This window comes from Symsagittifera roscoffensis, chromosome 5, assembly GCF_963678635.1.
Source record: "Symsagittifera roscoffensis chromosome 5, txSymRosc1.1, whole genome shotgun sequence".
In the NCBI taxonomy this organism is placed as follows: domain Eukaryota; kingdom Metazoa; phylum Xenacoelomorpha; order Acoela; family Convolutidae; genus Symsagittifera; species Symsagittifera roscoffensis.
The window spans coordinates 8101579-8116844 of NC_087066.1; positions in this window are offsets into that span (position 1 = coordinate 8101579).

Here is a 15266-nt window from a genome sequence, read left to right on the forward strand (position 1 = left end):
CTTTTATGAAAAAAATACACAACATCGCTACAAACATAGGTACCCGTACCGAGAAAATTCTTTATTTCTGACCTGAAATACGTTGTAACTAATCTAATTTCTGATCAGAAACTTTTTTTGAAATGTTTAAATAAAGCATAGATTTTCTTTATATTTCTTTAAATTAGCTAAATCTAGGAAGAAAAAATTTTCCTGGTGGTTCTCGAACCCTTGACTATCTGATTTCCAGACTTTTGCTCTATCCGCTAGGCTACAGGCCTTAATGGATCATTCCAGTTTTAGCAGAGTAAGATTTTTTATAGCAAGTGTAAGTTTGAATTGTATTGCAACTGTGATTCTGTATACTCGAAGCTTTTTATCTCGGTGCGGTTGAGCAGTGAACTGATTTCAGGTTATTTTGTTTTCAGAAACTGTTTATTTCTAAACTAGAAAAGAAATACATCACTTCTGCACGGAAAATACGAGAAAACTAAGCCAGATAATCTACATAAAATTTCTATCTAGAAAAACAGCTTCCGTTGGGTATGGGTAAATACGTTTACAGTCGCCTCGTGACACTGATAAAATGACACCATATCCCCCTTTACCCAAAAAACGACATTTTTACTAGAATACTGACTGAGTTGTCAGATTTGAAAAATAAACTTTCTTCGTTCAGGCGCCTATTATCAGCTAATTAATTCAAATAAACGACCGCTAAAGTTTCGCTTTTAGAAACTTTTGTAGAATTGCTCAGACTCTGTCACCATTCTCTATCATTCTTGCAACGTTTTCGGGGGAGTTATAACATGCTAAGTTTTTAGGTTTATGTTTTAGGCTTATTTTTGGATCTTTAAGCATTTTTTAAGCATACTCAAAACTTTCTTGCAGACTTGAGTTGTTTTGATATGTTTCTCGAAATTTTAACGATGCTCAAATGACTAAACGATTGATCGTTTGAAAAGTATCATCTTGAATTATTGATAAATGTTCGAATCTGCTTGACTTAATTGACAAAATTTGACCAAAAATCTGTCTAAATCCCCTTATTTAAAAGTTTGCGAACAAGCATTGAGATTCAATAGCAGAAAAATTTTTAGTTCGATCCCATTTTAAACTTGATCTTAGGTTGTTGCAAAAGCTAATTCACTGACAGTTTTTTAAGCTGAGTTGCAATTGTTTTTGGGTATAATTGAATATAAAGATGTGCTGCAAACAAAACATTTGCGTATTAAATTTGAAATATATCAAAAATGAAAGTAATTTATAGCTTACGTTATGTGCATTTATGGAGTCTTTTCTGCAAAGTACGTGCGAAAATCGCCGTATTAATGTTTGCAAATCTGATTTTAATAAAAGTCTTTTTTTTCTATCGCCGGAAGTAATTTTAATTATTCAGATTCGAGTTTTATGATCAAAATTTTTTAAAAAAATTGAGGGTTTTTTTGTAACGTTTAGCAGAAAAGACCCATTGATGCAATATCAAATATTTGCAAGTTTTATCCTCGTTATATAGTTCCGTGTCCTCTTTTGGTCATTATCCAGTCTTGTGGAACAAATGGTGTCTTATTCATTTCTTGCCTGGGTATCTGGGAGGAACCATTCTGGGCTTAGTAGTACAACATCCACTCAGTTTAATGTAGTTTTCCTTCCCCGAGTCCCTATAGTCAAACACTATTTTTTATTTTCTTCTTAATTTGTTATTCGGATTTTGATTCAGTTTCACAATTACAGAAAACACCAGGAACAAAGCCTGTTCGGTCACTGTCGAGCGGTTCATTTCAAAACGGGTGACCTAGGATGACCTAAGCAAGAGCAAGATCTCAATTACTCTTTGAGAGTCGACTAAACAAAAAATAAAATTTTGTAGATTAAACACCGATTTTTTGAATGTTGAAAAAATAACTACAAAAAAAATTGAATAAAAATGTTTATTTTTCAGGGATAAAAAAAGTTATTTTTGATCCTGTTACAAGCAATTCATGGAGTTTTTCGGATCTACTTAATCATCGCCCTCTCTTTGGTATCTGCTGAAGAATTGCGACCCCTATAAATAAAACAGGAAATTAGCACTAGAGCGTTCTCTGTAAAATTCGAATTTTTCTGCAATCTCATTGGTCAAAAATTCGATAAGTTAATCAACTTAACAATTGTCCCCCTTTCTTGAAAGGAAGGTGGGCAATTGTTAACTAGATCCGTTTTTTCTCTAGCCGTTTCCTTTTTTGACGCTATAGCTATTGAATGCATCGTATTCGGATTTGACCGCCCATTTAGCTTTCAACAAGACTCAAATACTTACTTATTGACAGTGCATCTGCTTTGCTCCGATAAAATTTTAAACTTTTACAGACACAAAATTAAAATGCGCTCCACTTGGACGAAAGCGCAATTCCATACACAGTCTATGGGAAAAAGTGAGTCATACAATCTTCACACAATTTATGAAAAAATAGTGTAATACAAAAGTATTTTTATCATTGTTTTAGTATAATTATCGGGGTATTGCCATAAAAAAGCAAACATGCAGTTTCTAAATGAAAAATTGTCTAACACGATGTCTATGACAAATAATATGACAAAAATTTTGTGGTGATGGTTACATGTTTTAAGGTTGTTTTTCAATTTATCACCAATTTGACCCAATGAAACAATTTATTATCAGTTTGGAGCGCAAAACCCACAAACTGTGAACTGAACTTAAAAAAAACAAAAGTCAAACCGCAAAAAAGTAATTTTGAGCCTGAACAATTTTTGAATTTTTTCCTGAAAAAAAAACCCAAAAAAATATCGTGATTTGAACTATTATCATCGACTCGTTTTTATTTGCGTTTAAACGTAAGTCTATTAGAAAAGGTAGCATCTCCATCAACAAGCGCCCGGGTTGACCGAAAATGCTAGTCATAGAGTTTTCATATATGGAAAAACGCTATTCATACACTTTTCATGCAATTTCATAGGTACAGAAAGTTGCATGAAAATTCTATGATTAGTGATTTTTCATATCTGGAAATTTTATGACTAGCATTTTTCCATAAACCAAAAAGTTTAATTTCTTTTTTTTTTTTCATTTTAACTTCTCAACGTTTTTGGTTGTGTTCGTAACCGAACACAATTGACAACAACCTTGGTTAATTAAACGTCAAATAACAAAGGTTTGGCCCTCCCGCATTTGAAGCGGCCTGAAATGTCTTAACTTTGTCTTTCACAAAAAATATAAAGAAGTTATCAAACTTTTAAATGTTAGATGTTTTGGCAAAAAATTTCAACAATGATTTTCAAAATCTGAATTTTTAACTTATCATACAATAACCAAGGCATACATAAACCAGCAATACAGAAGAAAAAGAAGTTTTTAGCTTTTTTGAAAACAGTTATCCCGAGAAACGCAAAAAAAAATCCAATTTTTGTGCATCCAGGACTACGTTATGCGCACAAAAAATTAAATTTTGCATGCAAAAAAAAATTTTTTTAAAGTTTGTTTCAGTACAAAATTCGATTTGCAGTTAAAAAACCAAAAAAGTTTTTTTTTCGGGCAATTTTAGAATTACCTGGAAAAATTTTTTGTTGACGCCATCAAAAGAATGCAAATCATCAAATTTCCATATGGAAATTGTATGGTTAACACTTTTTTTGACAAAAAGTTTTTCTTTTCTTTAGTACGATACATCAAACTTTAATGCAAAACAAGAAAAAAGTTCTTCGAGACTTCGATGACAAAACTTTAGCAAAATGTATGAAATTTGTATATCTTTTCATAGATTAGCTTATGGAATTTTATGATTAGCATTTTGGTCTATGAAGGGCAACCCGGTAGAGTAACGTTTGGATTTGTAAGCAAAGCCTGAGCTGAGAGGCAAGTTTTCCGCGCGCTTTAATTATCAAAAAAACACGACAGTATGAAACTAGCGCCCAGCTAAAGCTGAAAATACCTGTTTGATATTTTTTGAAACTTTTGTATTGATGCGGAAGGACAAGGGTAATTTCAAAGACAGACCTATAGCAAACAAAAGTAAATCCCAATTTTTTTACTTCAAAATCTGTTAATTTTATCAATTCTTTAAAATTTGAAGTGATTTGAACAAGAACTTAATACCTTGAAATATGCTTAAAACGTTCGTTGCATATTAGGTTTGGGAGTGCAGTTTTCGGGAGAAGTCAAAAAGTTTCATAAAACGGTAGAAAAAAGTCAATAATTTGACTTTTCCGATTGTCATAAATTTTTGTGTAAGGGAATGGGCGCAACTGTTTATTCAGTGAAGCTTCCCAAAACCCGTTTTTCTCAATGAAACTAATTTCTCAGAATTGGAAGGGTAGTTTTTAAGAAAAGTCAAAAAGTTTTAAAAAAAGTCCGACTTTCCGAGGGTCATAGTTTTTTGTGTTAAATCTTTTGGTTGTAACCGCTAATGCAAGAGTATTTCCTACAAACCTTTCTCGCTATTGAAACCAAACTCTCAGATTTGGGAGGGTATTTTCAAAAAGTTTGAAAAAACGGTAAAAAAATCGAAAATTTGACTAACGGAGGGTCATAACTTTTTGTGTAGAAAAAATTTAGGCAAAATTATTGAAGCAGCAGAGTTTCCCACAAACTATTTTACTCATTGAAAACAAAACCTCAGAAAAAAAGGCCCAAAAAATATCATGATTTGAACTATTATCATCGACTCGTTTTTATTTGCGTTTAAACGTAAGACTATTAGAAAAGGTAGCATCTCCATCGGTCAAAAAACCGTAAATTTGATTTTTCTGTTTTTCTGAGCGTCCTAAGTTTTTGTGTAAGAAAATTTGGGCGTAACCGCTCATACAGATGAGCTTCTCACAACATGTTCTACCTCTTGAAACCAAAACCTAAGATTTCGGAAGGTAGTTTTTGAGAAAACGGTTGAAAAATCGAAAGTTCGACTTTTCTGAGGATCATAATTTTTTGTGGAAAAAATTGGTCGAAACCGCATATGCAGGGGAGTTTCCCACAACAGTTTCCCAGTGGCACCAAAAAACTCAGATTTGGACGGGTAGTTTTCGAGAAAGTTTAAAAAATTCTGAAAAACTTGATCAAAAATTACCCCACACAATTTCTCGAAGGCTGTAGAAAGTGGGGTAAGGTAAAACAAGACTAGGGTATTGTGCAAGCACACAAACGAGTGGGCGGACTTCACATTGGAAACACTCTTTTGAAAATCGGTGTAGCCGTTTTTGAGAAAAACGAAAGTTTTCAAAAGCGTCTCAAAAAAATAAAAACACCCGATCCCAATAACATTTTCATAAAACTTGTTTTTTATCAAACAGGAGTAATTAATATTTTTTTTCCAAAAGCGATTATCAGATTGAGACCAAATTTTCAAAGGACATATTATGAGGAAGATATAGTTTCCATTCCAATACTCACGTAGGTTTCAATCCTCACAACTGATCATTCAGAATAAAAGAAAGCAGAAATCTTGCATGGCTAGGAAAGAAACGATAATTTATTCTAATCATCCTAATAATATTAGTTTATCCTATTTCTCTTAATTTTTTGGGAAATGAAGTCTAAGATGCAAGTACTAGGCGATTTCGAAAGGGCAACAAAAGAAATTCAAAAAGCCAAAAAATCTTACGAGGTCTATTTTTACGCTTGCGAGCAGCAAGCGTTATGAAATCGGAATGTAGACTTCTTTCGGGTTAAGCAACGAGTTCACACAAGTGAGTTGAATCAATTGGTGCTATGCTGTCGACGTGCTCACTTTAATGAAAATTTGAACTTAACTCCCGGGCGCAATGGTTGCTACTTGTAGTTTTTTCAGAATTAAATTGATTTTTTGTCGGCTTCATGGATTTCGTCCCAACTTTTGTCGTTGCTCAATTTGATTCTTTTGCGCGATTGAGACTACGAAAATATAGGTTTCTGTAAATTGTGGAAAAAGATCTTCTTTTTATGTTTTTTCTTCAAACCTTGGCTGGCTATTTGACTGGTCGTTGTTTTACCGGAAATTCAAAGAGCAGTTTTAACCCATTTTTTAATCTAAAAGTATTTGACGTAAAAATATAATTTCAGCATATTAGAAAAAAAATAAGGCAAATTGGACAAAACTTTTTTAAAAAAATTGAAAAGAAAAATCGAGAAAAATTTAAATTTTTTTTTTATTTTCAATTTTTTTGCAGACTTTTTTTGAGTATTTGTAAAATTTTGGTTCTCGAAATGATGCTAAAAAGCTGCAAAAACTAGTTTTACTTGATTAAAAGTAAGTTTTAAGGTCTTTAATTGCCAAAAATTCAGCTTGTAAGCCTGCTCGCTGGCTTGATTTGCACGAATGAATAAAAAAAATTAAAACGGTGGTTTTTCTCAACATTAAGAAAATTTTTTGGATTTTTTTATGTAGTTCGAATCACGACTGATTGGACTTTAATATGGTATAACACTCATGCCAGTCCGATTATTGTTTGTGGTACCTGATTTTGCGTGGAAAACAAGAAGCAAAAAAACTACAACAAACCCAAATACAAAATCATTCCCCATTTTCACTGGTCAGAACAAAACCTCAGGATGATGCAATTATGAATGTTTTTGTCGCATGTTTAAAGATGAAAATCAGATTTTTTACATGAATCAAAAGCAAACAAACAGTTTCTTAATAAAAAAAGTTGTATGAAACGAGGTTGACAAAACTTATTACTAAAACTTTGTGGTTTCATAGCAAACATGTCAACAACTTAAAATTTGAGCACTGTTGGTGAGTTTTATCTTACTGGCAACTCAACCTCTCAGTTTTTCAGACTCACGCCATCTATTAAAAGAGTCCAATTAACTCGATGTCAACATGCTCCAAATTTTCGGCAAAAAAAGTCAAATCACTTTTTCGTTGTTATTTCTGAAATTTTGTTAAAACCCAACAGTTGATTTCGAAAGCCTCTTTCATCGTTAAGAAACGGAAAACTAATCTTTTGGAGTAATAAAAAGTCATCATATTTCAAAAGTATATCAAGTTTTTTGTGAACATTTTGGCACATTTTTTTTTCAATGTTCACTTCCATCTGCTAGACTTCAGTATGGTATTCTTTCAATTGCTAAAAAGGGCAGAAAACTGAATTTCAGTTTGTTTTTCACTTCTTTTTCTACGCAAAATTATTTACCAGGGATCAATTTCGCTGTAGTTTTTTTTCTTTCTGAAACTAGTTGTTCACTTATTTTTGGTTCTGCTCATTCATCCAGTTGTTTGTTTTTTATTGGTTTTTGAAAATTTCTTCTTTTTTTTTCGTTTTTTTTCTGAACACTATTTATTCGAGGGTAGAAGAGAATGATGAGTGATACAACAACTGGTAATGCTAACATACCCGATTTCTGTACTTCCCAAGATCATGAAGGATCCAAGACTGCCTATTTCGCTGTAATCATGACCCCATGTCATCCTTTGTGTGAAATGATGAAATCCAGGCGGACACCAATTGTCTTTTCCCGCCCAAATGCAATAGTCCCCCTTGGGCCACTCCTGCTCGACTTGATTGACTTGAATCTTCAGTTTTTGGATCTCCTGCTGGTTTAGTTTCACTTTCTTCCTCAGTTGTTGTTTTTGTGGGTTGTCTGGTTGCTCCACATATTCGGGTTCTTCATCCTCTGGTTTGGAGTTCAGTTCACCCAGAGATACCTAAAGAGGTTCCAGTGAAAAATATCGTCCTTAATTGAACTCTCAAAAATATCTAACTGCACTTTTTCTGTGTATATCACTTTTTGGCGATAATTTAATTATGTATATATCTATACTGTTTAACAATTATAGGTTTTAAAAAAACTTTAAAAAACAATCGAGCAATTGTTTTACAAAAAAAATGATCAATGATGAATGCCAGAAGTAAAATCTCGCCGACTTATTAAGCAACGAGATGAACTAAATGCTGCATAACCAATTTGGTGATGAATGACAAGGAGACATTTTTGAAGACAGTGAACTTAAATAAGTGAAAAACAAAGTGAATGAAGACATCTTGGTAGGAAATTGAACGAATTAGGCGGTTGATGAAAAACTGTTTCACAATTTGGCTGACCTTGAATTAAATCTTTAAAAGACCAAGTGCTGTAGTAAAAAAAAATCAAAATTTGGCTAATGATCTCTAATGATTTTCTTCTAATGTAGTGCCTTGCTTCTGCTTTCTTTGATTTACTGTCCATCATAAACGCGTATTAAAATCACTGTATAGATCAAATCCGTCTATTTGTTAATCACCGTCAACTTTGCTAATTTGGTTAACTAAAGAGCATGTTAGTATTACAGAAATAATCTCAAAAAACATTTGTCCAGTGCCAGACGAATAACGGACATGAACTTTATATAATGCCTTTTCTAACCAACAGATTTTATCTTCAAACAGCAAAAGCTGGTCATTCAAACCCCAAAAATAAAGAATGGGAAACAAAAATTTCATTTGCAAAGTCTGCCAAAAAAGGCTTTTCCACAGACTAAATACATATTCTCAAAATCAGTAGAAAATTGCTCTTTAAGTGTTCGGTCGTCGGATAATAGCATGCACATGAATGGTCGACAAAAAACTCCTGTCGGGCTCACTTTCAACTTTAACTAGCCTTGATTTGGTCCACTTGTTGGTATGGTTCGAGCTGTACATTCTTGCTCACAATCTCAGTCTCCACACTCAAGTCAGACAGAATCACTCTGCTTAATTCCATCGGCTTCACTATGAACTTCTCCCCATTCCACTCGAACTGGTCGTCCTTCTGATTCAACTCACTGATGATGTCATGTGCAGTGACCTTGAAAAATAAACCATAATCAGCAAAGAAAAATATGTAGTTGAAATTTTAAACCTAACCCAGTTTTTAAAAAAAAATTGGATCAAAAAGATTCCACCTGAAGAAAGAACTTTGGTTTTCAGATCTCAGCCTTTTTATTCAGTTTTCTTACATTAGGTAAATTTTAAAGTGCCAACCTAGAAGTTCTTCACGCTTTTTTTTGCGCCATTTCCGCTCACCTTTGGTGAACTTGAATTGGACTCAGAAAGAACATAAAAAGTCTAAGTTCATTCAAACATGCTAATAATAAATACAAAAACAATAAGGTATAATGAACTTGGTGAACTTGAATGAACTTGGTACAATGAACCTTTGGTGAACTTGAATTGGACTCAGAAAGAACATAAAAAGTCTAAGTTCATTCAAACATGCTAATAATAAATACAAAAACAATAAGGTATAATGAACTTCTGTAGTTATAGCATTTTCAGAGTTTTTCCCGAAAAAGTCATCATAATCTATATAAATACAAATTGCATCGGTTTTTTACACTCAGAAAAAAAATCATCGAAAAAATGAAGTTATGCGCAGCGACCTTGAAAATAAACATTTTCCAGAAAATTTTAGTTATCCTAACTGAGTTAGGACCGAGTTGGTTAACTCATAGAGTAATTTCGGATAGGGTACACCGTCTGCTCGTCACGCTATCTTATTTTCGGCCGGATAGATTCGTGCAACTTCTTAGTCTAATACCGATCCTAATCTTACTCTTATACTATCTAGTCTCAGGTTGTTTAACTAGTCTCTGCTAGGCTCAATAGATCTAGGGTATACTGGTTTATTGCGGCTGTTGAAGTGCTCGGGAGAGTCCAACTAATTTCTAAGTTAAATTCAAATCTCTCTGGTGCTGAAATTACAAGTAACTTCAGCACTTACAAATAAGTGGGTTGTTAGTTAGATGGATCATGATTGGTTAATATTAAATACTTTACATTGGTAAAATATCTAAATTATCCAATCATAAAATGTAGTTTAGATCAGGTTCCACCCATCCGGGTTTTACAGAGTTTTTTAGAATAGTTCTTCTGCAATTCGAAGGATGGATGATGGAAGTTGGTGTTTGGCGAACATCTTATTTCTTCTGTTTCCTTTTTGTTAAAGAAGTTCCAGGAAGCTGGAGTTAGAGACATAAGACGTTGTGTCTTCTAGTGACAACGACTAAGTCTTCGCAACAAACTCAAATCTGATTTCAGAATGGTTGGCTATGTCAGGTTTTTCTGTTCTGCGTGGAGAACTTCTTTTGTGTCTGGTCTAGTTTGGGAATGGCGTGGAGATTGTGCGTGGAGGGGATGCCTGGTTACTCGGATCTGTACGTATACTTGAACATCGAGGTGGTCATTGGTCTAGTTCAATGAAGTCCTTTTCTGCGAAGTCAAGTCGTACTCTAAATCCTTTGAGTTGTGATTGTGAGTGGCATATCGATTGTGGTTGGTCATTCTCTCTCGAGTGTAGTGGGGTCGTTTTGTCTTTAGATGTTCGTCCTTGGTGTTGTATTCTGATCTATGTATTGCATAATGTAATTTACATTTTATAAAACATTTATTAGTTTAATATTTTTTAATTATGATTTTAGTTAGTTGTTTTCACAAAAGCTTTTTGTTTTAGTTCGGTTATTTTGAAGAGTTACTCACACTTGAGTAGCTCTTATTAAAAATAGTGGTGTGGTCACAAAGCGTGGATGTAGCGCGGTGGGTTAGGCCGGCTATAGAGCATGCTCAGGACGTCCTTCCTGGTGGGTTAGGCCAGGAGTGAGAGTATGATTTCATGCGGTTTTTGTGAGGGGTCCTGTTATGTGACAACGTTTTATGTTGGGTTTGTTGTGGTTTTTCTTATGTCTTGTTGGTTATGTCCTTTTTCCAAAAAGCAAATTGTTCGTGGTATGGGTTTGTCTTTCGACTTTTTTGTGTTTTATTATTTCTTTCTTAGACTTTATAATAGTCTTCAAAAGAATAAATTATCCAGTTTTAAACTGGGTTAATCCGGTTTGGGTACCGTTGGTTTCCTTTTCTTAGTCATGCTGTTATTCTATGATTTGTGGTATTTAGTAAGCTGCGTTGGTTAGTTTTGTTTAGTATATGATTCCTTTCCAACCGGGTTAAAGGAAAGTTTGAAACATGTTATTATATGTTAGAGTTGTTGAGTGTGAAAACTTGAAACTGAAATTCATTATTTTAAACAATTCTTCGTGGGCGAGCTGTGCGAGTGTGGATAGAATTTCTGTGCGAATGAATGAAAATATCAAAAGGTTAGTACTGCAATTGCATTTTATTAATTTACTGCATAGAATTTGGAAATTTACTGCTAGTTATGGGGGAATTTTAAGTTACAAATTTTCATCATAATTAGATTTACTGCTTGTGGGGAAAATTTTAGAAATGAATTTATTGCATTGGTATTAAATTTATAAATTTATAAGTGTAAGAGATTAATAGAAGTTTTGAAATCTGTTTAATGAAATTTGCGATTTTTATTTGTCTTTTGTGGTTTTTGTAGGTGATTGTCGGATGAAGGCTAAAAATCTAAAGAAAACATGGATAAAGTATGGTGAGTTTTTTAATATTTTAATTAGTTAGTAATATTCATTTAATTCATACTTACCTGTTAGTCGTCGGGGAAAAAACCGTGGGGGAAGATGTCGTGAATTAGTTCTGAAGTTGTTAGTAGTTTAGCTAAGATGCGGATGATATTTTTAGTCTGAAGCAGTGGCCAAAGCAATTGAAGTGCCTTAATAGTGGTTAGTTCTTCAGTGCCAACTGCAAACTCATAAGGTGTGTTTTGGATTAGATTATATAATTTGTGTAAAGAGAAAGATGATTGGTTTATGGTCTGTGAATAGAACTGTTGGATGTTTTGATCCAAGTATCAGAAATTCATATTCTGTCAGTGTATATATTATGGCTGTACATTCTCTCATTAGAGTTGAGAGTCGTAGCTCTGCTTGAGTGAATAATCGAGAATTTGCTGATATGAGGTTCATTTTATTTGTACCATTATGTGATTGTAATAGTGCTGCACCGATGCCAAAGTTCGAAGCATCGCACATTGCATAAAATGGTTGATTTGAATCTGGAATTGTGTTTGAAATTTGTTCAGTTAAAAGTTTCTTTATTTCTTCAAATCGTGTTTGATGTTCTATGTTCCATTCAAAGTTATTTTGTTGTCTAAGGATGTTATAAAATGGTCGTAGATATAATTGCATTTTATAAACATATTTACTTAAAAAGTTTAACATTCCAAGAAATTCTTGGATTTTCTTTTTATTTGTTGGTGGTTGAAGTTTTTGAATAGCGTCAATGCGTGATTTCAATGGAGTGATTGTTTTTCTTTCTATATTATGTCCTAAGAATTTAACTCTTGTCAAAAAGAAGTGTGATTTATCGGGGGCGGCCTTCAGATTTTCGTTCTGAAGTATTTGGTGATATTTTTCTAAAACATTGAACATCTCGTCTTTTGTTTGTGATTGCATAAAAACATCGTCTAAATAGGTGATTGCGTTTTTCTTGAGTATTAGTGGTCTAAAAATTTTGCTCATAAAAGCTGAAAATGCTGCTGGTCCTATGGATATTCCATAGAATAAGCGGTTGAATTCATATTGTTGGTTTCCGATAACAAATTGTGTTAAACGTCGTGATTGTTCATCTAGTGGCATTTGATTGTATGCACTATTCATATCGGCGGTTGTAAAGTATTTGCCGTTTATTTTTGTTAAAATAACTTGTATTGGTTCAATGGGCCAATTACATTTTGATTCATCTATAAGTGAATTGAGGTATCTAGCATCGAGAACGATTTTCAATGATTCTCCTTTAGCTAGTATGATAACAGGGTTGATAAATGTGTTGCGTTTTGGTTGTTCTTCTTTGTTTACTTAGCCTCACTGGTCGCACCAGATGAGTTAGGACCGAGTTGGTTAACTCATAGAGTAATTTCGGATAGGGTACACCGTCTGCTCGTCACGCTATCTTATTTTCGGCCGGATAGATTCGTGCAACTTCTTAGTCTAATACCGATCCTAATCTTACTCTTATACTATCTAGTCTCAGGTTGTTTAACTAGTCTCTGCTAGGCTCAATAGATCTAGGGTATACTGGTTTATTGCGGCTGTTGAAGTGCTCGGGAGAGTCCAACTAATTTCTAAGTTAAATTCAAATCTCTCTGGTGCTGAAATTACAAGTAACTTCAGCACTTACAAATAAGTGGGTTGTTAGTTAGATGGATCATGATTGGTTAATATTAAATACTTTACATTGGTAAAATATCTAAATTATCCAATCATAAAATGTAGTTTAGATCAGGTTCCATAACTTAAAATGCAAATTAAATCAATCATAAAAGAAAAGAAAAGATCATAAACAACGCGAGCCAAATGCTGTGTAATTAGCCTAGAATGTTTTGACCGTGGCGTTCTGTGATGAGAGAACTATAAAACGCATTTTACTTTTAAGGAATTGACATACTCGACAACAGTTTTAATCGAAAGCTTGACAATCAGCCAAAACCTATTTTTTTTATTTGACAAGTTATTGCAAAAAATCAAAAGAAATGAAAATTCTAAGCTACTTTTGTGGAGTTATTTTTATTGTTATTTTTAGCTAGATCAGGTTTTCGTATAATCAGATAAAGCTTCAACTAATATGAGAATTGAAACTACCTGTTTTTAAAGTATTTGTTGCCTAAGAAAAGATGTTTGTTGATTCATTTTGATTCAGTAACAATCCTGCTCTTATCAAGGCTTAGAATTAATTTAATGTTCTGAAGTCCACTTAATTGGTCTCGATTAGTTTTTGGTTAAAAAAATATTTTCAAATTTTGACTTTTAGTCTGATAAAACCAATGCTTACCTCGTTTATATTAATTCTATATTTTGTTTTGGCCATTTTGGTGCTACTTTCTTGTTTTTTTAGATTTAAGTTGTTCAGATTTTAGAGTTGTTTAATCTCGTCGTTGTCTGTACAACTCTGGCTCCACTTGCAAGAATAGATTGATCACGCCACCTAAAATTCAGGTGCCACTACAAAACTGTCTACAAAAGCACCTTTCGTAAGTCGTGTTTTTTGTTGTATTTGATTCAGTCGAGATATCTTTTGTCGGTTTTGTTTCTAAAATATCATTCGTTTCAATGATAAAAATATCATTCGTTTCATCACGAAAATATCATTCGTTTCATCACAATTTCTCCAAAGTTTCAGAGTTGCTGATGAAACTATTTTGACTAAGCTATATGCTTAATACAGCTTGAACTTTGTCCAATTAATACGGTTTTTGTCCTAAATTGTAGCCAATAAACTAATTGGAAAAATAAATTATAGTTACCTTTGCTTCTTAGAAACTTTTTGATCTAACTGAATCTAGTAGTGGCAATCACAGCAATGAAAAAGCTAAAAGTCCTACTTTTCGCACCAAAAGTCTTGCTTTCAGGTAATAACAATAGTTTTTGATGGTTTATTCATGACAAGTTGAAAAAAATTCTCTTAAGAAAACAGCACAATCATATCAAACTCCAAGGCTTTATTTTTGAGACAACAAAAATTTGAGATATAAACATTTTTTTCAAAAAAATAGATAAGATTTTTTTTCAACGCTTTCATTCGATCAAGAGCATACCTCCATTCATCTTTAAAAAATTTTAAAATGCCTATGAGGTTTGACCATCCTAAAATTTTTCATACATTTTTTTTTACTTTTCGGCAAGTGCTCACAGCGAAGAATCTTGCTTTATGCTTCCCGTAAGGCAAAATAAAGAAAAAAAAGCAAGAATGAATGCAAAATCAAAACTTTTATCCAAATTATATATATCATATACTGGTCATGTTGAGACTGAGCTTCAACGGGTCGCTAAAACAATTCGTTGAAAAATGAAGGAGTTAAACCTGGAAAGAAATTGTGTTTTCAACACGAACTACTTTTTAAAATTTTCAATTATTTTTTCCACTTCCTTACAACTAGGCTTTTAATCGCTTAGTAAAAAGATATGAAGAAAAAGGTTTTCTCCTTTATTTCTTGGAACTAAAAATTTTGCTAAAATTTGAAATCTTGCTTTGCTTCTCAGCCGTTGATATAAAACTGGTGACATCTTTTCTCATCAAAATCGAGTGATAGGTCTGCTCAACCCGCATCGAGCCGGAAAATCATGCGAAGCCGACTTAAGTCGGAAGCGGATGTGTCAACGTAGACCGGCCTCAGTTTCGTTGGATTCGTTTGAATCAATCAATTGTATCCCGAAGTAACAAAAGTGGATAAAAATTGACTATCTACAGAAAAAAAAATACAGATTTCAAATCTGATGTAATTTTATATAATATATAATTTTGATTATTCCAAGACCCTCTCATTTGATCATTTTAATATTTGTAACACAAGAGCACTTAGGAGCTGCAATTTTTTGAGTTTTTTTCTGTTTGAAACTCCACTTTCAGGAGTCTTCAGTTATTAACTGATAATAACCAATATTGATTACCTCCTTATCTTTGTTGAGTATGGCCTTAGCGTGGGCCTCCACACTCACTCCCCA